This window comes from Mauremys reevesii, linkage group 26 (assembly GCF_016161935.1).
Source record: "Mauremys reevesii isolate NIE-2019 linkage group 26, ASM1616193v1, whole genome shotgun sequence".
Taxonomy (NCBI): Eukaryota; Metazoa; Chordata; order Testudines; family Geoemydidae; genus Mauremys; species Mauremys reevesii.
In genome coordinates, this window is record NC_052648.1 from 1,997,587 (window position 1) to 2,010,802 (window position 13,216).

The window sequence follows — 13,216 nt, forward strand, 5'->3', positions numbered from 1 at the left end:
TAACTGTCACTTCCCACCCGTACTGCAATTTTCATCATTCTGTCCGGCACCTTCATGGCAAACCAAAGCAAAACCATGGTGACTGTCAGATCTTCACTAACAACCACTGCCTCTCTCGGGGCCACTCACGGGGGAAGCCAGCCCTACTTTTTTTTTTTTTTTTTTTTAAGCCAAAAAATTTCAGTGAACTAAATTCTGTCGAAGATGCTGGACTGAGAGCCCTAAAGCCCAAGTCCTCAGTCCCAAGAACACGTGTCGCTTGGGCAGCAACCATGCAGGCTTTCCACACATTATCCCCCAGCTAACATCCCTCCATCCTACTTTGGAAAGACCCCTTGCTAAGGGGAAAGAGAGTTGTTCAGTGTCTGTGGCCCATTCAGCCTATGGCCTTCCTGCTAGATGGCCAACAAGGGACCTGTTAGTGCCACTTCTGGTGGTGGCAGAGTTTGATGGGAAGCATGTTACTTTGACAGAAGCCTGATGGCTCATTATGCCAGGCCCAGCACCGACTCTCCAAAATACCTGTTTGGTTCAAGGAAGAAAAGCGCAGAATGAGAGAGATGTAACCCATGTGGAATGAGGAGCGCACACAAGGGTCCCTTGTGAGCTAGTCCCAGCAGGAATTCACATCAGAGAATTTGCTTAACATGGAGAAATATCTGTATCTATATAGACACAAACCAGCCCATCAAAACCGCAGCATTACAAAAATAAAAACTGGAACCATTCAATCCAAAGCAAATAAAATGTGCCTGTGCAGTAATAACGTTTTCTGCCATCCAAGTGAGGCGTTGCTTAATGATATCAGAGCAATAAAAATCCTTAAGGTCGAACACCCCATAAACAGGAGTTTGGATGCCATGTCACAGTGAGTGCTGCTCTGGCCCCTCTGCATCTTCTAGCCAAGCCCAGACAAGGGCAAACGAGGACACACACTGTCCTTCAAAAACTAAATAAAAGTACAGGAAGTTAGAGCAAGTGGTTAGACCAATGCAGGAATTGTTCCCTTGGAATTCATAAGGGTTTTGTTTTCTTGCACTGTTAGTTTTGCAATAAAATTTCAGAAACCAAACATAAGTCTCTGAGCTGCCTCATGTCTCCTCTCCAAACCAGATGTTTGCCAACCCCTGGTGCATGGACATGTGAAATGATACAGCCCCTAACCAGAAAGGGAGCAGCACCCGGAGCCATGCAAAGTCGGGGTGGGGACAGGGACATCAGCAGCAATCCTGACCCCTCTGCTTGGGCCTCAGCAGTTACAGCTCGAACACCTCTCCTGCCATGGCTACCCCGTGCCTCACCTGGGGCTTCGGGAGCCTGGTGTCCACACTGGTGTGTGAAACCCCCACGGCTTTCACATACCATGTAGTGATTTAACAAACCTCTGAAACAACCACCATTAGATGTTAATTCACTTCCTTCTGTGTTAGGCTGGGGACTGAAAACAAAACCTAAAGAGAACACTGGGAGGGAGAAAAACAAATGCAAACCTGGGGTGAAGGGCATCTGGGACAGGCTCATGGGACACCAGGAACAAGCCAAGCTCCTCCTTCCAGGCAGTTAGCCCCTTCACACAAGATGAAGTCATGGAAGCACTAACAACAATCAGGGTTCCCACCGGTGACCCTTGCCGCTGCTGGCTGGTAAAGCCGTAGAGAACATCTGGGACCCCCACTAACAGAGCCCAGCCACATTTCTTCCTTTACCTCCCATCCCATAGGACACAATAGTCTAATACTAACGAAGCCACCAGTGGACCCTGGAGACCTCATGAATTTGCCCAGTGTAGAACCGTGCCTTTCTAAGCTAGATAATAGGGAAGTTAGCAGAACACACACACCAATCTGTTCGTTTTAAATCCCACCTGTGAAGGAGAGAGAAAAGCGATTGTTACTTGGGCTCAGATCGTATGGTGCTGGGGAGCCGTGACAGTCAGGAAAGCGTTTTCACTGCACACCAATCCCCTGCTGATGGACTGCGGTGGAGGATCCAGCTCTCAGGGCTGGCAGGAAAGGGCAGTCTCCATTGCCCATTCAATCCTCAGCCTCTGTGCCAAGACTGCCAACTGTGATGTCTACACTCTACAGAATTTTTCAGCAAGATACAGAAGATGGGTCTCCAAAGCAACAGGCCTGGAATATTCCCCTTGAGTGAATTTTCTTAGGTACCATGTTTGAAATCTGGGCCTGATTTGCCTCTCACTGACACCACCATAAATCACAAGTCACCCCAATGAAGCCCATGGAGCTACTGCAGCGTCAGAGGAACACTAGGCTCTTGGCATATGCAAGAAGCTACGAACGTGCTAAGCTGTATGCCCCACTCTGAATGCAGGAAACTCAGTGACGGCACATTCATCTCTGTCCATTTCTCTACAGGTGGGTAAACCAGTACAATGCAGAATGATGACAGATGGAAGGATTTTGAAAATGCAGGGCAAAGCCTGTTAAATACAGATACAACCTCATCCCTTTTCTAGACAGATCTCTATGTAATGTGGGGACACAGACATCTTATGTTTGTAGCCTTTCCTTCGGAAGTTATAGGTCACTTTTCTTCCAGAACAGCTTCTGGAAATCATTTCCACTCTCATTCATAGTAGGAGTGGACACATGCAGAGGAAAATAGTGAGGGTTTCTACATGTCTGTCTGGAGTTTAGCAGGCACACAGTGTCCCCACAGGGTGAGATCATTCCTACTCGTATTTTCCTTGGACTCATCCTGCACCTTTCTTTATTTGGGTCAGAGAGCTAGAAATCTCCCTACAGCCAACATTCTAACAGCTTAAATACACAGCAGACTAGAAAGTGTGCAGGCAGAGCTTACGGCTGCCTGTTTTCTTACAAGGGCCATATTAAAAGTTGCTGACATACCTTAAACTTGTTTTGATCTAATGGGAAAAGGTTTTCCCAATTTCCAGGGTCTTGTTTTTAATATTGCTGAGACAAAAATGAAGAGGAGCCAATGTTTATGTAGGCCCTAGTGTAACAATATTTTGTTCCCTGTGCAGTGGCAGAACTTAATGTACACCTTGTCCCCAGAGCTGTGCTGACACCAGTAGTGAGGTTAGTGCACAAACAACAAGAAGTTCCTGTTGATTTCAAGTTCAATTAGAAATACAGAGGATGGAAAATATTCAGTGAAGGACAAAATCAGAAGGAAAAATACGTGATTTTTAAGCCTATAAGGGTGGAGTTCTTATAAACAAAGAAGAGAAAAATAAACACTTCTAACCTTTAGAATAGTAAGTACTTTACAAAGTACTTGACAATGTCCTTTATAAACTGGTGCTCATATTAAGGACAATCCTAGGCTCTTGTAGATACATGGAGATTTATGGTCGTGGAGATTTTATACATACAGTATATAAAAATGGAGCTGACCAGTCATCCTAGCAGTTAAGGATGGACAGAAGAGATGGAACAAAGAGACCTACACATCTCCAAGACAGTGTAGCCCAACACAGGCTGCAATACCTGGCATTTAAATAGGCCACTTTCATCTGTAGCTTTAAGTGCCATATGAAGATGGATATTTTCCCCATTTTACAGATGGTGAAACTCCAGCCCAGAGAGGTGAGGTGACTTATCTAAAGCCACACAGCAGCCTCTGTGGCAGAGAGCAGAGGGCTCCCAAGTTCCAGTCCAGTGCCATTTTCTCTAAGGCCAGCCCTGGGACGGAGACAACATTACCGGGCTTGATTGTTCAGCAGCTGAAGAGCTGCATTAAATCGCAGACCAATCAGATCACCGAGATTGGGGGAAAGAAAGGTACTTTATAATGTAACAGTCAGATACACAGGCAGAGGTGGTGCGACGGGAGGGCTTGTGCAGGCTCTAGCCACCTTAAACTTTGACTCCCCCGTCCCCCCTTCCTGTAACCGCCCCTCCCACTGCAAAGGCCAAATGTGGCGCAGAAGTAAGAGTGGCCTTGGAAAGTTGTGAAACTCTTGGAAGATGAGGCTTTAAAAAGTTATATTTGAAAATTTTCCCTGTATGAAAGTCCCATTTTCAAGAGAACATTGATTTTCACCCTCAGGACTTTCTTAAAATTGTTTCAGAAGGATTGACTATGCACCATCACAACGTTCCAGTGTATAAGTAGCTATGGAGCCAGCTGTATCCTTCTGAAAAAGGATGCTGAAATATATATGTGAATATGAAACTAAAATAAGGAGAGATTCCTTCCAACGTCTGAGGAAGAATTCCCATAAATGAAAACAAATTCACATTCTCTTTGTCCTCTTCAACTCTTAGCCTCCAGCCAAATGTAAGAATCATAATTAGCATGACTTGACTGGGAATTAGTCAGTGTTGTCCCATTGTACAGATACTGTGTAACATATGCACACTGATAACTTCTCTATGGAGTAGGTGACATTTGTAATCCATCCATTGCAAGGCAAGACAGAAAGGTGTTGTACAGACAAAGGCTTTATTTTATTTTGTAAAGGGAATTCAATCTGTGCTGGCAAAAGGTGCCTGATTGAAAACCTTGGAGCCTGAATCCGCTCTTTATCCTCAGAGCCAGAACAGTGCAGGCTGCACATGCTTCCTCAGACAGGCCACCTACTTCAGTCCCTCTGGTGCACATCTCTGCTGAGACACCCAGCAAGGAAGCCAATTAGTACTAACTGAGAGAGAGTCGCGTTTGTGTGGTGTCCACTAGGCAATGGACTCTGAACTCATTTCACATCAGGACCACTAGACAATAACTTTCCATCATTACTGCCCTCCAGGGCCAAACTCACCCCAGTGATCTACAGGTGAAAGAGGTTCGATGTCTCACTATCAATCTCCTGAAACCTCTGATGTTCCCCAAGAATCACCAGGGAGCTCTGCATCTGAGAGGATCCCTTGCTGTCGTAGGTACTCATAGGGTCCCGATTACCGTAGTATCTGAGCATCTCACAAACTTTAACGTATTTATCCTCACGACGTCCCCATGAGGCAGGGCCAGACTATGGTACCTGTTTTACAGATGGGGAAACTGAGGCACGGAGAGGCTTGACCAAGGTCACACAAGGCGTTTGTAGCAGAGCAGGGAACAGAACCTGGATCCTCCCAAGGCCTAAGCTACTGCTGTAGCCACTGAGCCTTCCTGCCTCTCCTTATGCTAAGTACATGATTCCCAGCAGCTGGCAGAGGCGATGAACATTAGTCAATACACAAAGGCAATGGAATATTGACTGAGCACCCTCACCTGCAACTTTCCCAGGAGAGAATATTAGCTTGCAAAGGGTGTCTCAGTAGCCAGGAGGATGAGTCACGAAGAGGGGACTGACAGGAGACAGCACAGATTTCAGGGCAGACGGGGAATGAGGTGTCTGACGCTCTGGGAGAAAGAAAAAGAGGGAAAAGGAGCAAAGATTCCTTCACTAACTCTTCTCGTCAGCAACATAAAATATATGTAGCCAGTGACCGCCCCCGAGTCCAGCTGTATCAGAACCCCTGAGATTCTGAGCCATGGCTTTATATGGAGATATACCTATCTCATAGAACTGAAGGGATCCCGAAAAGTCTCCAGTCCAGCCCCCTGCCTTCACTAGCAGGACCAAGTACTGATTTTGCCCCAGAACCCTAAGTGGCCCCCTCAAGGACTGAACTCACAACCCTCAGCGGGGAGTCTGGATCAGGCTAAAGCAGAGCAGCCAATGGCTGTGGAAGTCCAAATCTCTGTTAAATGTGCGAATTCTAACCCCACTGGTGGAGGAGGAACATCTGTCAATTGCACCAGAGTTAGCGTCCTGCTTGCAGCAATACCTGCCTACAGAGGAAAGGAAGGAGCCCGAAATTTTCCTCTCATCTGACTCACTGCATCCACCCTGAGTTTCTCTCTGACATGGCAAAAAGTTGACAAATTTAAATGTAAAGGAAGAAGTCAGCAAGAGAATAATCCCTATTTTAAATGGGCTCAATGGTGGGCTCAGGAACTGCCTTCTCCCTTGCTTGACTGGCTCCTCTCTATTCTGGTCAGTCAGTGTCACTGCCAAGCTTGCGGCACCACTAGCTGGCCTGTGCTTCTGGAGCTCTGACAGTGAGAAATGTCCCCCTCCCCCAAGCAGGTGACTCCAATTAACCACTCCTCTCAGAGACTGCTGGGAGTGGGAGGGGCCTGGGGGCTATTTAAGCAGGTTTAGCTCCTTGCAGAGAAGGAGAGGCAATCCCCACAAAGACTGAAATGCTGGAAGAGTGCCGAGGGCGAAAGCGCTCCACAAAGGGGCTGGAGGAGAGAATCAGCTTGTGGAAAAGGTGCTGAGTTTGGGGAGAGTTGGGCATCTGGGCTCTGCCTCCCTAGGAATCTTTGGACTTGCCTGCGAGGTAAGAGAACCTCTGGGGAAATGGGACTAAAGACTCTGGTGTTCGATGAAGACAAACTGGATATTGATCCATCCTTTATTAGTGTGATGCTCCTCAAGCGTTGAGGCACCTCCCCACCGCCTGTCCTCAGCACGTGACAGCCTTGTCTGTGCCTGCTGTGGATTAGCTCCCTGAATCCACCGGCCTCTGCAATGCAAGCTCTGCCAGGCCTCATTGTCTCTGTACAGGTATTGACAGGCACACCCCAACCTCTGAATACTCCAAGTGTTCCCTGCAGCATCCAGCCCCTTATCCCCTGAACACTCCCAGAATGACCAGGATCGCTGTTCCCAAAAGAACAGTACGTTCCAGCTTGTGTGATTCAGTTCAGGACCAGCACCTTGCTTAACAACACAGCCCTTAGATTGATTTATAGAGAAAATGTTTGTTTATTATCAACAATTAGAAAGTCAGGTAGTAATGAGTAAGAATATTGGAAAAAGAATCAAAATCATAACACGCTTTCTAGAGACTAAACTTAGCTAACAGATTAACCTTCTGGCTGAAGAAGTTTTCTCACCCCAAGCCAGTGGCACAGCATGACACTTAGTAAGGCAATAATTCACTTGCATGTCTTAGGTGACCCAAAATGGCATCTTCCAAGCAGTGTGACTTTGATGCACGCTGCGCAGAGGATGCCATTTTGCTCTACAGAAGAGCATCCTCCACGCGGGCCAGATGGAATAGTCCTGTGGGCCAGATCTGGCCCGTGGGCCACTAGTTGACCAAGGCACAGCTGCTTGGCACGTAGGGCATGCCTTGCATGCGTACATGGCGTGCCACTGCCCAAAGTTCTTATCAGTGTTTTGACCAAGCCTGGCTGAGGCCCCTCTTCATGAAGCAAAACCACTGTCCTTTTACTTCCTCAGTGCAGGGTGTTTGGGAGTCTTCTCTGCCCCCACCCCCCCAACATAGCCAAGCAAACCTTTGATAAGGTTCTCCCCCCAGCCCCCAGCTGTTTCTCTCCCTCTCTTGGTTCCTTTCTCCAAAGTTCTTACAGACTTAGACTTGCATTCAGTTCAGACTGGTGACAAGAAGCCCGCTGTGAATGAGACAATACTCAGTTTACACGTTAACAGATAGACGAACAAACATACCTTGTCTGACAGCAAACCTGTCTTCCACCTTTGCTGGTGATCAGCACACACACACACACACTCTCTCTCTCCCTGGTATCCGAACATACATTCCACAGTGATTTTGTTGACCAGAGTGACACAGGCAATTACTCAAGACCTCACATGACACTCTGGTGAACCAGAATGTACACACCAGACCCACGAGATGCCTGTAACCTCTCTGCACCCCCTTGACAGGTGGCATTAAGAGGTTCTTGGGTCCCAGTAAGTACTACTACACTCTCTCAGGTGTGTCTCCCCCCTCCACCCTTTTTGCTGTGGTCAGGTCATCCTGGCCCATTAGGCAACAGCTTGGTGATACTTGAGTTGGCTGGAAGGCCAACTCACCCTAGTGATTGTCGGCCCAACTCTCTAGGGCTGTTGACTCAAAGCTCATCATGACAAATCTCCTGCAAAGCACAAATCTCAGACCAGAAGCCTGATATGAAGTGTGGAGGCCTTGCTGTTTGGACTCTTCACAAGCCCAAGGACAAGCGGGTGCTCGGGGGATCTTTATAAGCCTACAGCCTTCCCACAATTCCCCTCAATTGTGCCTTGTCCTCAGTTTAACCCTGCTGGATGAGAGGCTCTTGCTCCCTTGGACGGTTCGGGTGCTGGAGCCTGGAGGACTGGAAAGCAGCGATGTGCTCTGGCCTTGGTTGTTTTTCCCCCTGTCCTCTCAAGTCGCTCGTTGTAATGAGGCTTGCAGATGGGGATGTAAGATGCTGCCAGAGCGCCTCTTTCTCCCCCCCCCCCCCCCACCGCCCTGCTCAAACCTATCCCCGCACATGTTGTAATCACGCCCAGGAGAGCTCTTAAAGGCCTTACAGGAAACATCTGACATTTTTTCCTTTGCTATTCATGCCATTTTCTATTAAGAACCATAAAGGCTTCTAACATTGGATTAAACTCATTTGCAACAATGAGTTACTCCTGTTCCAAGGGCCAGCAGGAGCTCAGGCTTGCTGGGGGGGAATAGGAGGGAGCTGGGATAATTAGTTGACCTGGCCTAGGAAAAGAGAAGACGCTGAAGTGTTGCTCTCTCCGAAAGGAGATGCGAACTGATGGTGTGGTTAAGGCTGCATGCTCTGCTGGGAGGAGTTTTCCCCAGGGCTAGGAGCAGGCTCCATTTTCGGTATGCAGTAAAACTATTTTGGCACCGGCCTCTCTTTTTGGTCCCTTCATTTCCCAGAAGCCTCTACCCTTAAGACAAACAACACCGTCTACCAACTGCTTTCCACTGGTTGGCTCAGTGCCCCCTGAACCAACAGGTCACTTCCCAAAAATTCCATGGATTTGGCAGAGTTCAAAACAGTTGCTCTAAGCAAGCTATTATTTGAAAAGTGACGTGTGTAATCCATCTAGGCAGACAAAGCCTCCTAATGTGTCACAAAGTGGTTTTTAGCAAAGGCGTTAACAGGAATTCTCTCCTACCAGGGGGACTGGAACTGCTCAGGGCTCTGAGATCACATGTGAAGGTTGGAGACATGATGTACAAGTTTAAGTATTTGAGGGACAACAACACTTCTCATGGAGCACAGAGAGGCAGGATCTTGTGGATCTTTCGTCAGATCTTTTATTAACACACCACAAGTATCTACTGTTAACCCCACTAGAGGCAAGATGCCAAATTTGATGGACCCAGTCTTGATGTCCTAGGCCAGGGGTGGGCAAACTTTTTGGCCTGAGGGCCACATCTGGCTATAGAAATTGTGTGGCGGGCCATGAATGCTCAATAAATTGGGATTGGGGTGCGGGAGGGGGTGAGGACTCTGGCTGGTTGTGTGGGCTCCGGGGTGGGGCCAGAAATGAGAAGTTCAGGGTGTGGGAGGGGGCTTTGGACTGGGGCTGCAGGGGTACGTGAGGGCTCCAGCTGGGGGTGCAGGCTCTGGGGTGGGACTGAGGATGAGGGGTTTGGGGTATAGGAAGGTGCTTCGGGCTGGGACCGAGGGGTTTGGAGGGCAGGAGGGGGATCAGGGCTGGGGCAGGGGGTTGGGACACAGGGGAGGAGAGGCGGCTCAGGGGTGCAGGCTCAGGACAGGGCTTGACGCTGCTTCTGGGAGCTGCTTGAGGTATGTCCCCCCTCCAGCTCCTACACGATGGGGCGGCCAGGTGGCTCTGCTGCACACTGCCCCGTCCGCAGGCACCGCCCTTGCAGCTGCCTTTGGCCATGGTTCCTGACCAATGGGAGCTGCAGGGGCAGCGCTTGGGGTGGGGGCAGCATACAGAGCAGAGCCTCCTGGCTGCCCCTATGCATAGGAGCTGGAGGGAGGACATACTGCTGTTTCTGGGAGCCATGCGGAGTGGCCCCCAACCCCGCTCTCCAGCTGGAGCGGAGCAAGCCCTACACTCCACTCCCCAGCGGGAGTTCGAGGGGCGGATTAAAATGGCTGGAGGGCTGGATGCAGCCCCCAGGATGTAGTTTGCTCACTCCTGTCCTAGGGCAATTCTTATGGTCTTAGAGCACCTGCTGTGCTACTGAACCGTCTGCAGCCATGGCACATGGACTCTGAGATATGGGTACTATTTCCACACAACATTACGCAGCCTAACATGCGCTGACCTCAAATCACCACCACCAGCTACAAGCCCACAGATGCCCTTAGCCCTTTTGTAGCACAGCTTCAAAAAGCCTCCCCTTTCTACAGCACTTTTCAGCCTGCAGGATCCCAAAGGACTTGACAAACTGTGCATACCTACCACCACCAAAACACAGCCACTTCGGGATGGGGAGCAGCTTCCCAGTACCCAGCAGAGTGCTGAACAGAGGGGAGAGGGGAACATTTTGGCCAGTGATGCTGGAGCAAACCTCACCTCCTCTTGGTAAGAGCCAAGGAATGGTTAGTGTCCATTCACAACAGACAGCCTCTGTTGCTAAGACCCACGTGCACAGGAAACTGCATAAAATTCAAATCCTCTGCCTTGGAAAGATGAAGTGGTGAGCGAACTCCAGCATTTTGAACCAGTGGTTCCAGCAACCGTGTTTCACACAGACCACAAAGCTGTCCCCTCTAACTATGATCTTCCCTATGGAACACCATGAAAGTCGTGCTTTATAGCAGCACCGAGGGGTCCATGCCTCCTGACCATCTAAACCACAACGGTCCTCAAACTTTTCAGAGTGTTGACCAAATCTTAACTAAGAATTGTTTTTAGATATTTCCTCTCATTGGCATTCATAAGGCCCACCTCTCCTACCACGTCTTCATGCTTACATAACATCCCTGTGACAACCAGTGATATTACTTATCAGGAAAAGGAACCCCAGGAAAAGATGTAATGTATGTTTAGCCATCCAGTACAGAGTAGCAGCTGGAAGTGAGGCGGAGCAGTAACATACAACCAGCCAGCTCTTTGCACGCTCCCACTGACCACTTGCTTGGAAACCACTGTTCTAGACGTCTAAGCTGCTATCAGATCTTCCAAGAGATGTAACCCTCCTTGGAATTATCCTGCATTAAGAGGGGAGACAGGCTATACCACAGGATACCTCTAGGCTGCACTTGCTGATAGTCTTAGTTGAGGGATGCCCTGAAGTGTAAATCTGCAAACTAAAGCAAGTACAACATTGCACCCTCAAACTCCCTGGAAAAATCAAAAAACTTAGAACCTCGTGGCTAACGTTTCGGGAACATGGCCCAACATGTTACTCTGGGTATCTAAACAGTCTAGGTGCAGAGCTATGCCTGCCATGGATCTCCAGCAATTAAGAAAAGGTAGAGATTGGGGCTTGGATGCAGATGGTACAACTAGCATCTCCTCCTATGCCTATCCCTCACAGCAGTAAAATTACCTGCATAGCCCTCTAAATCTACTGCTCAGGATTCACGGAGCGGATAACATCCCAGACATCCCGAATCTCTCCCACCCTACTCTCACCACTGGCTCTTTTTAATTTGAGAGCTGGGAAATCTTGGGCTCAGACGTTGAGCTCTTTTCTTCAGCACCGGTTCCGGGTGTCTGGATTGCATCACTGACAGCTGTGGTTTTTGGAGGGGGATGCATAACTCAAGCCTGTTTTCACCAATTACGGGTTTTTTTCCACCAGTCTTTAACCACACACAATTTTCCTGCCTTCAGAAGAAAACACACACACACGTTTTGTCTATTTCCAGGAAAGTGAGATTTTTCTGGCATTAAATCCTTCACGTAGTTAATGGGACTGATCGCACGAGCCTTACTTTTTAGTTTAATGTCTGCCTTTCCCCAACATCTTTTCCTTTCTTATCCTACTGCCTGAAGATGCAAGTAGCCAACAAATTCTTCCTCTTCGGATCAGTCAATGGATTCTAGAAAAGTGTCCTTTCTATTGGGGAAAAAAAATATTCTTGGGGTACCTGCAGTTCACAGTGTCCTGTATGGAAGGACCAAGGGAGCTGAGGCTAGTTCCGAATATCAGCCCTTAGAATAAGCAGGGTTAAGGAGTCTTGAAGAGGCCGAATACAGCACAGGTAGTTCTCCAATGCAGCATAGCGTCTCTGATCAAGCTGGAGCAGGGCAGTCCGTTACACCTCTCTTTATGAAAGATTAGGGACGTTCTTAATAGGCTCCCTTTGGGGCGAGTGTGGCCCATAGACTCCTGGTAAGTAATCAAGGCAACTATCAACTGTGCCAAAGTTTTGGGAGCCCCTGTTCTGCAAACCACCTTCATGGCGTGGCCTTTCCTTATTTGTGTCTGTTAACTTTAATGCTCACAATGGTGACCTGGAGATTGGAGTCCTTCTGTCCTCCAAGAACAGCAAGAGCACAGGCAGCAATGTAGCAGGCTTACCTCACATCCTAAACCCCTCGTCACCAAACTGGATACGCACTGAGGCAGCTGACTATGGGGCCCAAAAGCACTGGATTTTGCAGTGTGAACACTCAACAACTGGGAACTGGATTGAGAGATTTTGGGGGGTTATTTTTAAGAATACCTTTAGGGAGCTAACAAAGCCATGCTCAGAGGAGCTCCGAACACTACCTTGCCAAAGCTGGATTGACTGCCCCAGCCCCCAGAGCTTCATTACAGGAACAAGACACACAGGGAAACCAAGATTAGAGGAGAAATTCTCTGAAGTGAGGCGAAAGCATTTTATGAATTGCCATGGAAATTCTTCAGGTGCAGGTGCTCGCTGCAGTTGCTATGGAAATGGGAAGGCACTTCCCACAAGGGAGGTTCCTGGGGAGTGCAACACACACAAAGCTACACCTGGCCCAAACAGCTTGGCAGGACCATATGCTGCAGGATCCTGGTTAGTCGCACGGTAGAGTTACAATCTCAAGGATCAAACAGTCTGAGCTTGGGACTGTAGCAGTCGTGCAGGTTACATTTTCCCCCTGTATGTTCTGGTGGGAGGCTGCTTGAAAGATTTTTAGCAACCAGGACTTGGGGTGATGGAGCGCCTCCTTCTCAAAAACTCTTCAGTGCCTCCACCAGCCACCCCAAAAGCTTAAACCTCTGAAGAGGTTTAGGCTCCTCACGAACATGTGTGGAACTGTAAAACGCGGTGTCCTTGACAGAGCCCCTGTTACACCCTGAGGGGGCAGTTTGCCAGAGTACTTGCTCCTTACCAGTGTTTGCCTGTGGGATTCTGCAGGTCCCTGTCAAAGACACTTACAGCTGTCATAGGACTGAACAAACACCAGAGAGATGTTTACACGGCCCACGCTGTAGGAGTGGGGAAGGACACAGCCATCGTCCTTGGACAACGGCGCACTTCGTCTCTCCACAAGAGAAACGCAGCTGGTTGTAAGGAT